General features: G+C 39.4%; 1 long non-coding RNA gene across 1 annotated transcript; it reads left to right on the forward strand.

The window, feature by feature from the left end:
* The first annotated feature begins 736 nt into the window (after positions 1–736).
* On the forward strand, positions 737–1,502 carry LOC134651014 (uncharacterized). The gene is made up of 2 exons (XR_010097076.1): positions 737–1,311; positions 1,388–1,502. It is a non-coding gene; the product is annotated as an uncharacterized LOC134651014 (long non-coding RNA).
* The last annotated feature ends 16,206 nt before the right edge of the window (positions 1,503–17,708 follow it).

Below are 17,708 nucleotides of genomic sequence, written 5' to 3' on the forward strand. Positions count from 1 at the left end.
TAAAAATGTAAGATTAGTACTAAGTAATTGTAATGTAATATTCTATTAAAAAAATAAACAGTTTAAAATTTAAATTGCATTTTTTTTAAACTTTCAAGTGTATCTCGGGCCTAAGGACATTGACATAATGACATTACACTGTCAATACATTTATGGGAAACCTACCAACTTATTTGAGATTAAGCTATTTGAGATTAGGCTATTTGAGTAGGTACGGGCAAAGTGACCGTGCTATTTTCGCAAGAAACAAACATATTATTTCAAAAATTTCGTTTGCGGTCGTCTACAGGTCATTTTTAGGGTTCCGTACCCAAAGGGTAAAAACGGGACCCTATTACTAAGACTCCGCTGTCTGTCCGTCCGTCCGTCCGTCTGTCTGTCACCAGGCTGTATCTGACGAACCGTGATAGCTAAACAGTTGAAATTTTCACAGATGATTTATTTCTGTTGCCGCTATAACAACAAATACTAAAAACAGAATAAAATAAAGATTTAAGTGGGGCTCCCATACAACAAACGTGATTTTTGACCGAAGTTAAGCAACGTCGGGCGGGGTCAGTACTTGGATGGGTGACCGTTTTTTTGCTTGTTTTGCTCTATTTTTTGTTGATGGTGCGGAACCCTCCGTGCGCGAGTCCGACTCGCACTTGGCCGGTTTTTATATCTTGAATCTAAATCGAAGGTCAAAAGTAAAGATATGGGTGTCACCGTGCAATTTCAAAGTACTAATTGCATGTAGGTAATAAATTATTACCTTTAGGGCTCCTGATATCCGTGATACACGCCGATCCGTAGCTACGGGTTCTTAAGCCCGGCGGTACTAAGATCACGAATTTCACGAACACGGCAAGGTACGTACCTCGTACCTGCGTTCGCGTCCGGATTCACGTGACACGCCGTGACACGCCATGATAACGTAGCACGTACCTGCGTTCGTGTGCGGAGCTTCGGGCTCGGTTCCGTTGGATACTTACTTATCGCACGTCTAGTAGGTTCGACACGCCCGGGACAAAAATAAATAAGGACTAAGTATTATTGAATTGAGTTACCACTTAGTATATTGAATACGGGACGTTCGTCGGACAAACATTTACGTGTGAATTAAACTTAAATTGCATTTTTTGCATCGATTTGAATATAATGGTTATATCTAAATAATTTATGGGGTTATTCTGTTTTCTGTATAATCAGCTATTGATTTTAGTCAAAACTAGCGACCTGCCCGTTGCATTGCACTAATATAAATATAAGGTGTAAAACTCCCTAGTAAGTATCATTATAATTATGAACTTAAGCAACGCTATGCTACTGGTTGTTATTATTAAATCAAGAGAAGACATTTTTTCTGTTAAGTATTAATTAAATGAATGAAACATACTTGTAAAAGCTTGCTACTATCAAAGAATATAACGTAGCCTAAATATAAACAAGGCAATCCTAATTCAAAGAAACAAAAGGGTAAATTTCTGCAAATCTTCGGTAGGTATGATAAAGGTAATACAGGTAAACAAATTCAACAAAAACACATGTACGGGGCCACGGAAAAAAAAGTACGCAGCTGCAGTTCTTATCAGTTTCGAACTTTCGGCACATTAAAGAGTACTGTTTATTTCTAGATTGAAGGTAATAATGACATATTATTGTTAGAGTGTTTTATTGTATGACTAACAAGCTAAGCCAACCTACCGGGTTTTTTAATTTTAGTTAATTTATTACTGATTAATATTTAAAAGGCCGTACTATTGGAAATAAATTTTAATTCAAAAGTAATGAAACGGAATTAGAGGTATGAATAAAAAACTCACGATAGATTTTTATTCGTTGCTCTTAGAGACCGCATCGTATCTTCACTCAACGTCGCGGGACTCGCGGGCGGACCGAACCGGCGTGTTCTTAAGATACGTGAAGCCGTGATCACGCCTACACGGATCTACACGGATTCACGTACCCTAATTTCACGTAACCGAATGTCACGTGCGGAACGGACCAGAAAACCGTTGCCGTGATTCACGAAACCGGGCGCACGGCTACGGGTTCACGAATCACGGACACGACCGCGAGCCCTAGACTAATAATTAGGAAGCCCACTTTTTATTCTTAGCTTCATGTTGGATTATCTTGATTTCTTTTATTACCTAGGGTGCCTTAGGGCCCGATTCGGATTTTGTAATAGACATCTATTAGATATCTTTTAGACATCGCCAAGATACGATAACGATATGTTTAAGATCTAACCTGTCAAATTTGACATTTCCGCGATTCTGGAGATACTCTTGAACGATTTCCAGAAGATATTACTTAGAGATCTAATTCACATCTAATAGATATCTAACACGATCTATCGTAAAAGTGACATTGGTTGCCCGAATTGCGCTGCAAAAGAGAACTAGCTGAAATCTAAACTATAACGTATCTAGAATGGATCTTGTGAATATCTTGAAGTTCGAATACGGCAGTTAGGTGCCTGCCTATACATATTGTATGATTGAATGAAAGATTTTGTCGCACGTACCTCTACTTTTTAGTAACGTTCTCGTATTCTTGAAGATGGACTTTAAAAATGTTGACATTTCATCACTCACTAAACGAATATATTTTCACTACATACAACAAACATACGACAAATCTTAACGTTTGTAGCTCATAGGAAAATTATTTCAAAAACATTCAAACGCACTGACAATTGACGTACACTGACATGTACCTAATGTCAGTCAACTTATTAGTTGCTAGGAAAAAAGGCCCCTTCATATTTTTTTAGACATGCCTAAAATTAGATACTTTTATAAATTCTTCCTGTTGACGGTTTGCTATGTGTTGGTCAGTCAGCAGTAGAAGCTGCTAAGCGAGCGAGTTGTTCAAAATGTACAATAAAGTCGCGTAAAGATCATTTTGAACACCTCGCCCGCTTAGCAACTATTGCTGCTGACTTTAGTTAAGGTGGCCTTTTATTTCTTTGATTAGCGCGTTATATACTAATTCCAACGTTTTTCCAATCTAATTCAATCTAAGAAATTGTTTGAATACTTGCCTGCATAGTAGAGCTGACGTTTGTGTTTCTTAAAGACCATCTTTTGACCATCTACAACGCTAAGTTTGCAGTAGTTTGCACCGACTCAGACTCTTGGCAGTACCACACTTGTTGCAAAACTTGACGAATGACTTATCGAAGACTGGCAGACATAAACAAAAACCAAACTGATGTTATGTTTTTATGAAGAGAGTAAGAAACTAAGCTCGTTTGATAAATGCCACCAATCAATAAAAATAAAACATTTCAGACAAGCATCGCAGCGTAGCCATTGCTACGCGCTACAAATTCGGCGCCGCTACAACACTACCATATCACAGTACTAGTAACGTTTTCAGTTCGCTGACTTCGTGTGGTGGAAATCAAAACTATAAAACATACCAACATATTTTTAGGTAGATATCACAAAGCCGACTTCTGAGATAAAAGAAATTCAAAACCCTCATGCCCAGTCAGATAGCAGTTGGAGACATGGGTATGCGGCCTCCATTCATTTAATTACCTATGCCCCGAAAAACAAAACGAAATTAAATAATTTTTAAAACGGCTGTTTTAGCCTCATTTCGTTTATATTATAATTAAATGTTCATGTCTATTTAAAATGTAGGTATAATTTCGTTTTTTTAAATCGTCATATTTTCAGAAAGGCAATTAAATTAACTTAATTTGGATTTTTAGTGAACAATGAATATTCTTGCAAGAGATTCTGAAGTGCCAATTATTATTCCTTCCTTTTCCTAATCATAATACTTTACTTGAGTATATCCTTAAACAGAACGTAATTATTTTTTGTCACACATTGTATATCGAGAGAGAGAGAGGAGGCCTCTGCCCAGCAGTGGGATGTATATAGGCCCAAATTAATATTATTATTAATATTAACGCCTGGCTAGCTAAACTGCCAGATGTTCCACCTAGACCCGAGATGCAAAGGGCCTGGGACAACTTAGCTTGCACCGCCGTTATGAAATCCCTAGTTGACACTTCGTCGGGAAGGGACCGCGCAAGGCTCTTAGCTGTGTCCAGACCAGAGTCTGGACAATGGCTACACGCCTACCCATCACCCAATACCGGCACTTTCATCGAGCCAAACACTTTAAGAATTGCTATTGGACTCCGGGTCGGAGCCGATGTATGTGTAGATCACAGCTGCGCCTCTTGTGGGGCCCCTGTTGACCGCCTTGGCCACCACGGACTCGCCTGCTCCTGGGGCGCCGGCCGCCTATCCCGTCATGCCGCCCTCAACGACATCCTGAGGAGAGCGCTCGTCAGCGCCGAAGTCCCTGCGGCTCTGGAGCCCCAGATCGCAAGGGATGACGGCAAGCGCCCCGACGGGATGTCGTTGATCCCCTGGCGGATGGGCCGCGCGCTGGTGTGGGACGCCACCTGCGCAGATACGCTGGCGGCGTCCTACATTTCAGCCACCAGCAAACAGGCCGGGGCGGCGGCTGACGCCCGAGAACGCTTCAAGGCGAATAAATATAGTTGTCTCGGCACACACTACGAATTTGTAGCCTTTGGCGTCGAGACACTAGGTCCGTGGGGAAGGGGGGCTCGGGGGCTCCACAAGGCGCTCAGCAAACGCCTAAGGCAGGCCACAGGTGACCCTCGCGCAGGCAGCTTTCTCGCGCAAAGATTGGCCATAGCAATCCAGCGCGGGAACGCTGCCTGCGTGATGGGCACCTTACCAAAGGCGCAAAATTTTGATAGGTATTTTTAATTTTTTAGCTTTAGTATTAGTTGTACTTAATTCTAGTTTTATATTCATTTTATAACACTTATTGTGCAATAAATGAGTTTTATTATTATTATATTATTGTATGTATATCGACAGCTATTGTAATACTGTAAGAGTTGAAGCCGGAGTACTGGTACCGACGCATGTACTGCGCCGCGCCGATACGGCACTCATCAAACGGACGATACCCGCTCCCGTTGCATTCCTTTTGTTATCCGCCTATGAGAACCGTTCTCTGTTCCGACCCTCCGCATTTTGCATTATTTTCTCTTTGCGACTAACGAATCGGATGTTACCGTCCATTTTTCAATGTCGATATTGATGGAATGATATTGCGGGCCTGCAGCTCTTCGAGCCGCACTCGAGCAAAGTTAGAATGGAAACGGTTTTGAACGTTTCACTGGACTGCCCGACTCACAGGCTTGTTTGTCGGTAACATTTAAAAAGTTTGATTATATAATAAATGTTTAATTAAAAGTTCAATGTAGCTTAATTTCTAATGTTATTATTTAATGACTTTATATTTTTAAGTTGTAGTAACCATACCACTACACGAATACTTTTATTCGAGGTGATAAGGGAATGGTGAATTTTTATTTACTTGTTTTGAGCTTATTAATTATGTCAAACAAGTTCTATTTTACCATAAATCCATTGTATACCTTTCTTGGCTATGTTATCCATATGGGGTTACAATTGGGCTACAAGTTTTCTCTAAGGCAAGACTTAATTTAATCCAGCAATAAACAATCCCGCCCCTCTGATGCCCTCTTTATGTGTACTTTATTGTCTATACCAGACGCATGTCAACCTCCTAGTGTGTATCGTATTCTTTACTGTCAACCAACATAATATATATCTGTCAGCGTCATGTCAGCGTCATAGCTATTGTTCTTGTCAACGTGTTGGCTAATAGATTTTACATTCCGTTATCAAATATCTAATATCTTTAAACGAGCAATTCTTGTTTATTTATTTATTTATTTATATATATATAAATTTCAGGGATCTCGGAAACGGCTCTAACGATTTCGATGAAATTTGGTATATGGGGGTTTTCGGGGGCGAAAAATCGTTCTAGCTAGGTCTTATCTCTGGGAAAACGCGCATTTTCGAGTTTTTATATGTTTTCCGAGCGAAGCTCGGTCACCCAGATATTATCTTTGAAACCAGACAATCAAACCATTATAGCCAATTTAGGTAAGTACTATACATAATCTAAAATGTGTATGTGTCTGGTATTTTCAGGTTAATGAAGTTATAAAGGTTGTGTTATTTCTTTGACCACTCTCAAACATAAAGGTACTTTCCAAGATTCCTAACTATATCGATTATTCATTTTATATATACAAAGAGAATTGTGTCCGCGTAACTGTCGTCATAAACTTTCAACCTTATTTTCACCAATACGAGTATAGCAATTAAATTTCAAAATTCAGTAAAGACAAAGAGTTATTTACAGTAGAAGAGTACGTAGTACATCCCCGAATCTTTGGGTTCCGTGCAATGTCTATTGAATAAAAAACTAAAGTCCAATTCGTACTGTAATATAAGGAGCTGTAGCATGGCTACAGTACCCATGCTATGTGCAACGGGCCTAAGTAAAACATAATTATTATACCTATACATTATAATAAGGATTGCCTTTTCAGTTTGTAATCTTAACAATAGATTATGTTTCAGGAATAGAGCTGGAACGTGGTTTAAACACCATTAAACTAGATTGCAAAAAGTGGTGTAAGGAATGTCAAGACAGTTCCAAGGATCCCGGCAAAGAGAGGACAGGTAGCTATTCGGTGCTAATTTTTACATACCTATATTATATTATATAGTATTGATAGAACAATAAAAATATACAGATAATTTTATTTTCAGTTCAATTCGGTGTCAGCGGATATAAATTGTATTTCACTGTAACCTACGGTTGATAATAACGTTCGGTAGTCCCGATATCTTATTTCATACGACTACGGCAAGGGCTATGATTTTAGCTGTCTATATGTACATGCATGTATGTATGTATGATATGTATGCATGTCATTTTTATTCTTGTGTAAGGTGCGTTTCTCTGTCTATTAAGCTGATTTGAATCAATTGATTGTTTTATCTTAACTAACTCCTAAACGTAAAAGTTCTTTAAAGTTCTATCTATTTTTCAACATCGGAACTCAGTCATTTTGGCTCTTAAAATAAGTAGCTAGGTACTAGTCATATTCTTTAATCAATTTATTCAATAACTATTAGTTTATTTATCTTAATTGGGCTAGGTTAGAATAGTCAATACTCTACAATTACAAACGTTTACTGTGTAATAATTATGCAAACTACGGAATTAAAAATTCAATTAAACTTACTGTTGTCACTCATTCCAAGTTTCCCAGATACGTTTTGTAAACAGCTTCCTAAACTGTTTATTGTACGCAACATTCACTTCATGTAGGCACTTCGTCACGGGCCACTGTGCGGAACAGTGTCACGTTTCGCGTTGTTTCAGCAAGAAGCACGCACTTTTTCCGAAGAAATTCCTGCGGCGCGGACGGGTATCAGGGCTTGGGCGCGACGCGTCTCTCCGCCCTGGCGCTCACGTTCACACTGCCCGCTTTTCTCTAAAGCAACAAATGATTTTCCGAAACAACCCTCTGCCATAACTCGGTCGAGAGTGCAGAACCTTCACACAGTGACTCGAGGGCGCAACATAATGCCAGTTCGTTAGCATAAGCTCGGGGCACTCGGCTTAAGTAAAATATTTGTATTATTAAACGACTTCAGCCGCCCGTTTCTGAAACGTTTTTATTCTGTCAGCCTTGACATGAGTTTTCGCAGTTATTATTTGAATGGTTAAACTCTTCATGAAAGATTTTTTACTGTGATTCGTATTCAATTGAAACTTTCAGTTACAATTGGTACCTATTGTCCAAATACCTTCCTTTTTGCGTCTTCTTTACTGAGTTGAATTTTACTACTTCTGTATTCTATGTCTTCTTTCCTGTTTTTAGTTACCTAGCTTTTTATAGTTACGCATTGCCATGATAATTACCAGGCAAGGATTGCATTCCAATGCAAGTTCCACCTTGCAGGAGTCCATCTAAACTAACTCTTCGCCGACATTGACGTAACAAAGAATGGAGCTGTACCATAATTAACGTCATATTCTCATAGAACTCTGACGTTTATGGTGAGACTTCCACACTTTTTCATTGCAAAGTCTGTGCCGCTAACTTGGTCTCTACAAAACCTATTTATTTTCTGCATTTGCATGAATTTCGCAAAAATGCACGGGCTGACTTTATGCATTTCCTGGTATGAAATGTTGGTGGCAACCGTCACACCCTTAACGGAACAGAGACATATTTTAGCGAGTATATTCATATCACGGTGGGGGCGCCACAGCTAAGTAAATTGAGGACGTGCTTGGCGCGCTGCCGAACGGGCCGCAAAGGATGACCACTAGTATCAAGCTGAAACCCACTGACCTCTATATAGTACTTAGGAGCCGCGAGGCATTTTAATGCACTTTATTTAACAAGGCGCTGAGTAAGTGGATTTGGGTAGGTATCTTCTCAAAAATAGAAGTGAATTAATAGTATTTTATGCAACCGTTGTTTAAGAGGGGTCAAAAAAGGCGAGTGGCGTGGGTAACAATTTGAGGCGAAGCCGAAAATTGTTAATAAAGACGCCACGAGTATTTTTTGACTCAGTTAAACAACGTTGCATACAATACTTTTTCTACGACCAAGCACTTACTTTGAAAAAAATTTGTAAAAACAAATATTTTTCATTCAACAAAAATAATACTTTAAACAAGTGGAATCATATAGGACATATATGCTGCATATATGTAGGTAAACAAACCAAAAGTATACAGCTAAGATACGCGACCCGGCCACCGCGCCCCGCGCCCCACGGCCGGTTGGTCAGCGACACCTTCTTGTAACTCATGAGGCCCTGGTACTTGCTCTTAGTTAAATTACAATTTTGGACAGTTTTTTTCTCGATTTTGGCCACAGTAGCCTATGGAGACTAACAAGCAACGCTAAGCGGTGTTCGTAGTCTATGGATCTTGCCATATTACGGGTGTCACATGCGCGTTTCTGACTTCTGAAGCAATTTTTATTGTTTCTACTAGTTAGTACTCATCTGTCAGAGATGACAATTAAAATTAGGTTGGCAACAATGTATTTCATATTTTTTAAGTGGTGATTACACGAAGTATCGTAAAAATACCAAAAAGATACTGCGTGTATGCACAAATACTTGTTTGGGGAATAGACTAAAGACTTGTCTTGACAACTATAACATAGGGGTTTAAAGGTGTGTGTACGACCTTTTAAATGACAAATAAAAGTACGGGAGTAGAAAAAACATTAAAAGTACCTACTGAAAAGACTGATCGGTAGGTACTTACTACTGAAATTCCAGTTTAGCTGTGATTGCTTCATCGTGTTTGTCACTTTTTATCTGAGTCCCGTTTCTATAATTTCTTTTAAACATGTAGGTACGACCTAAACATGGGAACACCCAAATATTCCGAAATATGTTTTTCCGACTTTCATAACCTCGATTTTCATAATCCCGATTTTTTATATGTCCGAAATATCGAAATTACGACTTTGAAAACCACGAAAGAAGAAAATCACGACTGTGTTATTTCCGAATACTTAAAATCCGATTTTCATATGGACGAAAGCTTAAAGTTCCGATTTAGAAAAAATCCGAAAATATTATTTCCGAATTTGTCTATTCCGAAAACTCATTGACCGATCGGAAATAAAGTAATTCGGTATTCAGAAATTCGATCTTTTGTAAACTCGGAATAATGAAATTCGTGATTTTCAAAATAAGACTTAAACGCACTTTTTTAAGTCTAACTAACCAAAATCCCAATCGGAGCACCCCACTATCCACGTGGTCTTGTCTGTCCTACCCCTCGAGTGTATGTAAAAAGCCGGAGGCGCGGAGGGGAAGCAGCCGCTTCAGCCGCTTCGCCTCACATTGTACTCTGCGCTTTGCTACGCAAGGGCGAAGAGGCTGCAGGCTGCTATGCCCGTAGCGCCGGAGCAAATGCTCCGTAGAAGCCCGTAGCGCCCAACAAAAAAACTGTTGCCAGGAAAGTGGCTTAGGTTAGGTTACAACTGCAACCCCACGAAAACTGTTGCCAGAAAAGTGGGTTAGGTTAGGTTAAAACTGCGTCCCCCAAGAAAAGGAACTGTTGTCTGAAAAGTGGGTTAGGTTAGGTTAGAACCGCAACCCCCAAGAAAACGAACTGTTGCCAGAAAAGTGGGTTAGGTTAGGTTAGAACTGCGACCCCACGAAAACAAACTGTTGCCTGAAAGGTGGGTTAGGTTAGGTTAGAACTGCGACCCCCAAGAAAACGAACTGTTGTCTGAAAAGTGAGTTAGGTTAGGTTAGAACTGCAACCCCCAAGAAAACGAACTGTTGCCAGAAAAGTGGGTTAGGTTAGGTTAGAACTGCCACCCCACGAAAACAAACTGTTGCCTGAAAGGTGGGTTAGGTTAGGTTAGAACTGCTACCCCCAAGAAAACGAACTGTTGCCAGAAAAGTGGGTTAGGTTAGGTTAGAACTGCGACCCCACGAAAACAAACTGCACGAAGCAAACAGCAAGCCGATGCTGCGAAGGCGAGCATTTATTGTGCCTGCGCTTTGATACGCAAGGGCGAAGGGGCCGCTTTGCCCGTAGCGCCGGAGCAGATGCGGAGCACGAATCGATAAATGCGGAATTTAAAAAATGGGGATATTTAAAATAGGAGTCACGTGGAATCGGAATTCAAATTTTCGGAATAATGGCATTTCGGAATTCGTGATTTCAAAAATCGTAAATGTTAAATTCGGCGTTTATCACTATCGGAATTTTTATATTCGGAATTATGTGGTTCGGAATTTAAGAAAATCGTCTTTTTTTCTATTCGGAAATATACACTTTCGTGATTTTCATCGTTCGTAATTACGACAGTCGGAATTTTGATGGGTCGAGCATTTAAAAAACGGAATAATAAAATTCGATATTCTAAAATTCGGCATAAAATATTTCGGAATTATGTAGTGTACCCCCTAAACATATAATGTATGGTATCTTTTGTATTCTTAATTCATTGCACGTGGGTTCTTATTAAGCCCCGTCTCCATATCGCGCGGCAAACCATCGAACATTGGCTCGCGCCGCAGCCGCGCGCAATGTATACCGGGCGCATCGAGTTGGCTCGCGCGGCAGCCCGGTATCCATTGCGCGCGGCTGCCGTGCGAGCCAATGTTTGATGGTTTGCCGCGCGATATGGAGACGGGGCTTTACAAGTAGGTAGAACTCTCAAAATTTACCTTTACAAAGCTAACTACTTACCTAACTAAATCCTTGTTTCAGAAACCCTTTCCATTAAATTAGGTACGTGTCGTGGGCGTTCTAACTCTCCAATATGTAAAAACTATATGCTTTCAATCCAATCTCGTAACTACAAAACACTCCACGTAGGTATTGGTGATATACGTAGGTGACCTCTAAAGTTTGCGAATAAATTAGGTCTGTGCAATTCGACTTTCTTAACACAGCGAACTTCATGACATGACGTTAAAATTTGCTTATTCAGAAATACTTTTATTACCAGCAGTTAGTAACCAAACATGGTATTCCTATATGAAGTACCAGCTACTATAAGTTAGTATTGGCTAAAACTGGATGGTAACAGGTGGGAATAATACCCATCATCAAGTAATATTGGCCACCAACTGAAAGTTGTGGATGTTAGGTAGGTACAACGAATTATCATCCCTAACACCACCTTAAACTAAAGTAAATACTTTCCTACATTGGTCACCATGTCACGAGCTGTCATGAATTCAAATCGAATGTGGCCACTGAATGATGGGTAAAATCAATAGGGACTTTCGCCTGCCCTTGCCCTTACTGATTAGGTTACTCGGCTGTGAAGCCAATCTGAATAACAAAATTGTCCAGAATAAATGATCCTCAAAGAAAGACAACCAAAGAAATAAACCAAACAAAACGATTTCAAAAGCGTTATCGAGATAGAACGAAAACAAAAAATATTACGTCTAAACTTCTAAAGGGATCTCTTAATTTTGAATTTTATTTACCTAATACCTATACATTATATTTTTTGTTGTAGAGACCGTCTGGTTACCTCTTAACGACCTAAAACACTCGCGTAAATTTCTGCAAATCTTCGGTAGGTATGATAAAGGTAATACAGGTAAACAAATTCAACAAAAACACATGTACGGGGCAACGGAAAAAAAAGTACGCAGCTGCAGTTCTTATCAGTTTCGAACTTTCGGCACATTAAAGAGTACTGTTTATTTCTAGATTGAAGGTAATAATGACATATTATTGTTAGAGTGTTTTATTGTATGACTAACAAGCTAAGCCAACCTACCGGGTTTTTTAATTTTAGTTAATTTATTACTGATTAATATTTAAAAGGCCGTACTATTGGAAATAAATTTTAATTCAAAAGTAATGAAACGGAATTAGAGGTATGAATAAAAAACTCACGATAGATTTTTATTCGTTGCTCTTAGAGACCGCATCGTATCTTCACTCAACGTCGCGGGACTCGCGGGCGGACCGAACCGGCGTGTTCTTAAGATACGTGAAGCCGTGATCACGCCTACACGGATCTACACGGATTCACGTACCCTAATTTCACGTAACCGAATGTCACGTGCGGAACGGACCAGAAAACCGTTGCCGTGATTCACGAAACCGGGCGCACGGCTACGGGTTCACGAATCACGGACACGACCGCGAGCCCTAGACTAATAATTAGGAAGCCCACTTTTTATTCTTAGCTTCATGTTGGATTATCTTGATTTCTTTTATTACCTAGGGTGCCTTAGGGCCCGATTCGGATTTTGTAATAGACATCTATTAGATATCTTTTAGACATCGCCAAGATACGATAACGATATGTTTAAGATCTAACCTGTCAAATTTGACATTTCCGCGATTCTGGAGATACTCTTGAACGATTTCCAGAAGATATTACTTAGAGATCTAATTCACATCTAATAGATATCTAACACGATCTATCGTAAAAGTGACATTGGTTGCCCGAATTGCGCTGCAAAAGAGAACTAGCTGAAATCTAAACTATAACGTATCTAGAATGGATCTTGTGAATATCTTGAAGTTCGAATACGGCAGTTAGGTGCCTGCCTATACATATTGTATGATTGAATGAAAGATTTTGTCGCACGTACCTCTACTTTTTAGTAACGTTCTCGTATTCTTGAAGATGGACTTTAAAAATGTTGACATTTCATCACTCACTAAACGAATATATTTTCACTACATACAACAAACATACGACAAATCTTAACGTTTGTAGCTCATAGGAAAATTATTTCAAAAACATTCAAACGCACTGACAATTGACGTACACTGACATGTACCTAATGTCAGTCAACTTATTAGTTGCTAGGAAAAAAGGCCCCTTCATATTTTTTTAGACATGCCTAAAATTAGATACTTTTATAAATTCTTCCTGTTGACGGTTTGCTATGTGTTGGTCAGTCAGCAGTAGAAGCTGCTAAGCGAGCGAGTTGTTCAAAATGTACAATAAAGTCGCGTAAAGATCATTTTGAACACCTCGCCCGCTTAGCAACTATTGCTGCTGACTTTAGTTAAGGTGGCCTTTTATTTCTTTGATTAGCGCGTTATATACTAATTCCAACGTTTTTCCAATCTAATTCAATCTAAGAAATTGTTTGAATACTTGCCTGCATAGTAGAGCTAACGTTTGTGTTTCTTAAAGACCATCTTTTGACCATCTACAACGCTAAGTTTGCAGTAGTTTGCACCGACTCAGACTCTTGGCAGTACCACACTTGTTGCAAAACTTGACGAATGACTTATCGAAGACTGGCAGACATAAACAAAAACCAAACTGATGTTATGTTTTTATGAAGAGAGTAAGAAACTAAGCTCGTTTGATAAATGCCACCAATCAATAAAAATAGAATAGAATAGAATAGAATAGAAAAACGTTTATTGCAAAAACCATCTACATACAGCACCACACATATACATTTAAGAAAGAAGATCTTATACACTAAACAGTTAAAACTATTAGTAGCTTAAACTAACATGCAATAATAATCGTAGTTTTGATGCTGCTATAGAGGCTACAAATGGACACCACTCAGCATATGCTCTAACATAATATATATGCTATAGCGCTGGTCTTCCGTGGAGCCCAGGGCAAGAAGATAGCTCAGAACAGTAAAGGCAGTGTCAAAATGTGATTCAGTACCTAATTAATATTTAACACAAATTACAAACTTATACATGAAGACAAAGAAAAAGAAAAAAAAGTGAAATTTGATATGGAAGTGAGTGGGTTGGGAATATGTAAATATATATAGTCAGGCAAAGCATGTATTTAGTATAATATTAAATATAGTTGAGCATATATACATAAAAAAGGGAACTCGAATAAATAAAGAAATATAATATAAAATAGGTGAGTTGGTAGTTGTAAATAGGTTTACAGAAAAGGCAAAATAAAACATTTCAGACAAGCATCGCAGCGTAGCCATTGCTACGCGCTACAAATTCGGCGCCGCTACAACACTACCATATCACAGTACTAGTAACGTTTTCAGTTCGCTGACTTCGTGTGGTGGAAATCAAAACTATAAAACATACCAAAATATTTTTAGGTAGATATCACAAAGCCGACTTCTGAGATAAAAGAAATTCAAAACCCTCATGCCCAGTCAGATAGCAGTTGGAGACATGGGTATGCGGCCTCCATTCATTTAATTACCTATGCCCCGAAAAACAAAACGAAATTAAATAATTTTTAAAACGGCTGTTTTAGCCTCATTTCGTTTATATTATAATTAAATGTTCATGTCTATTTAAAATGTAGGTATAATTTCGTTTTTTTAAATCGTCATATTTTCAGAAAGGCAATTAAATTAACTTAATTTGGATTTTTAGTGAACAATGAATATTCTTGCAAGAGATTCTGAAGTGCCAATTATTATTCCTTCCTTTTCCTAATCATAATACTTTACTTGAGTATATCCTTAAACAGAACGTAATTATTTTTTGTCACACATTGTATATCGAGAGAGAGAGAGGAGGCCTCTGCCCAGCAGTGGGATGTATATAGGCCCAAATTAATATTATTATTAATATTAACGCCTGGCTAGCTAAACTGCCAGATGTTCCACCTAGACCCGAGATGCAAAGGGCCTGGGACAACTTAGCTTGCACCGCCGTTATGAAATCCCTAGTTGACACTTCGTCGGGAAGGGACCGCGCAAGGCTCTTAGCTGTGTCCAGACCAGAGTCTGGACAATGGCTACACGCCTACCCATCACCCAATACCGGCACTTTCATCGAGCCAAACACTTTAAGAATTGCTATTGGACTCCGGGTCGGAGCCGATGTATGTGTAGATCACAGCTGCGCCTCTTGTGGGGCCCCTGTTGACCGCCTTGGCCACCACGGACTCGCCTGCTCCTGGGGCGCCGGCCGCCTATCCCGTCATGCCGCCCTCAACGACATCCTGAGGAGAGCGCTCGTCAGCGCCGAAGTCCCTGCGGCTCTGGAGCCCCAGATCGCAAGGGATGACGGCAAGCGCCCCGACGGGATGTCGTTGATCCCCTGGCGGATGGGCCGCGCGCTGGTGTGGGACGCCACCTGCGCAGATACGCTGGCGGCGTCCTACATTTCAGCCACCAGCAAACAGGCCGGGGCGGCGGCTGACGCCCGAGAACGCTTCAAGGCGAATAAATATAGTTGTCTCGGCACACACTACGAATTTGTAGCCTTTGGCGTCGAGACACTAGGTCCGTGGGGAAGGGGGGCTCGGGGGCTCCACAAGGCGCTCAGCAAACGCCTAAGGCAGGCCACAGGTGACCCTCGCGCAGGCAGCTTTCTCGCGCAAAGATTGGCCATAGCAATCCAGCGCGGGAACGCTGCCTGCGTGATGGGCACCTTACCAAAGGCGCAAAATTTTGATAGGTATTTTTAATTTTTTAGCTTTAGTATTAGTTGTACTTAATTCTAGTTTTATATTCATTTTATAACACTTATTGTGCAATAAATGAGTTTTATTATTATTATATTATTGTATGTATATCGACAGCTATTGTAATACTGTAAGAGTTGAAGCCGGAGTACTGGTACCGACGCATGTACTGCGCCGCGCCGATACGGCACTCATCAAACGGACGATACCCGCTCCCGTTGCATTCCTTTTGTTATCCGCCTATGAGAACCGTTCTCTGTTCCGACCCTCCGCATTTTGCATTATTTTCTCTTTGCGACTAACGAATCGGATGTTACCGTCCATTTTTCAATGTCGATATTGATGGAATGATATTGCGGGCCTGCAGCTCTTCGAGCCGCACTCGAGCAAAGTTAGAATGGAAACGGTTTTGAACGTTTCACTGGACTGCCCGACTCACAGGCTTGTTTGTCGGTAACATTTAAAAAGTTTGATTATATAATAAATGTTTAATTAAAAGTTCAATGTAGCTTAATTTCTAATGTTATTATTTAATGACTTTATATTTTTAAGTTGTAGTAACCATACCACTACACGAATACTTTTATTCGAGGTGATAAGGGAATGGTGAATTTTTATTTACTTGTTTTGAGCTTATTAATTATGTCAAACAAGTTCTATTTTACCATAAATCCATTGTATACCTTTCTTGGCTATGTTATCCATATGGGGTTACAATTGGGCTACAAGTTTTCTCTAAGGCAAGACTTAATTTAATCCAGCAATAAACAATCCCGCCCCTCTGATGCCCTCTTTATGTGTACTTTATTGTCTATACCAGACGCATGTCAACCTCCTAGTGTGTATCGTATTCTTTACTGTCAACCAACATAATATATATCTGTCAGCGTCATGTCAGCGTCATAGCTATTGTTCTTGTCAACGTGTTGGCTAATAGATTTTACATTCCGTTATCAAATATCTAATATCTTTAAACGAGCAATTCTTGTTTATTTATTTATTTATTTATATATATATAAATTTCAGGGATCTCGGAAACGGCTCTAACGATTTCGATGAAATTTGGTATATGGGGGTTTTCGGGGGCGAAAAATCGTTCTAGCTAGGTCTTATCTCTGGGAAAACGCGCATTTTCGAGTTTTTATATGTTTTCCGAGCGAAGCTCGGTCACCCAGATATTATCTTTGAAACCAGACAATCAAACCATTATAGCCAATTTAGGTAAGTACTATACATAATCTAAAATGTGTATGTGTCTGGTATTTTCAGGTTAATGAAGTTATAAAGGTTGTGTTATTTCTTTGACCACTCTCAAACATAAAGGTACTTTCCAAGATTCCTAACTATATCGATTATTCATTTTATATATACAAAGAGAATTGTGTCCGCGTAACTGTCGTCATAAACTTTCAACCTTATTTTCACCAATACGAGTATAGCAATTAAATTTCAAAATTCAGTAAAGACAAAGAGTTATTTACAGTAGAAGAGTACGTAGTACATCCCCGAATCTTTGGGTTCCGTGCAATGTCTATTGAATAAAAAACTAAAGTCCAATTCGTACTGTAATATAAGGAGCTGTAGCATGGCTACAGTACCCATGCTATGTGCAACGGGCCTAAGTAAAACATAATTATTATACCTATACATTATAATAAGGATTGCCTTTTCAGTTTGTAATCTTAACAATAGATTATGTTTCAGGAATAGAGCTGGAACGTGGTTTAAACACCATTAAACTAGATTGCAAAAAGTGGTGTAAGGAATGTCAAGACAGTTCCAAGGATCCCGGCAAAGAGAGGACAGGTAGCTATTCGGTGCTAATTTTTACATACCTATATTATATTATATAGTATTGATAGAACAATAAAAATATACAGATAATTTTATTTTCAGTTCAATTCGGTGTCAGCGGATATAAATT

Source organism: Cydia amplana, chromosome 9 (assembly GCF_948474715.1).
Source record: "Cydia amplana chromosome 9, ilCydAmpl1.1, whole genome shotgun sequence".
Lineage (NCBI taxonomy): Eukaryota > Metazoa > Arthropoda > Insecta > Lepidoptera > Tortricidae > Cydia > Cydia amplana.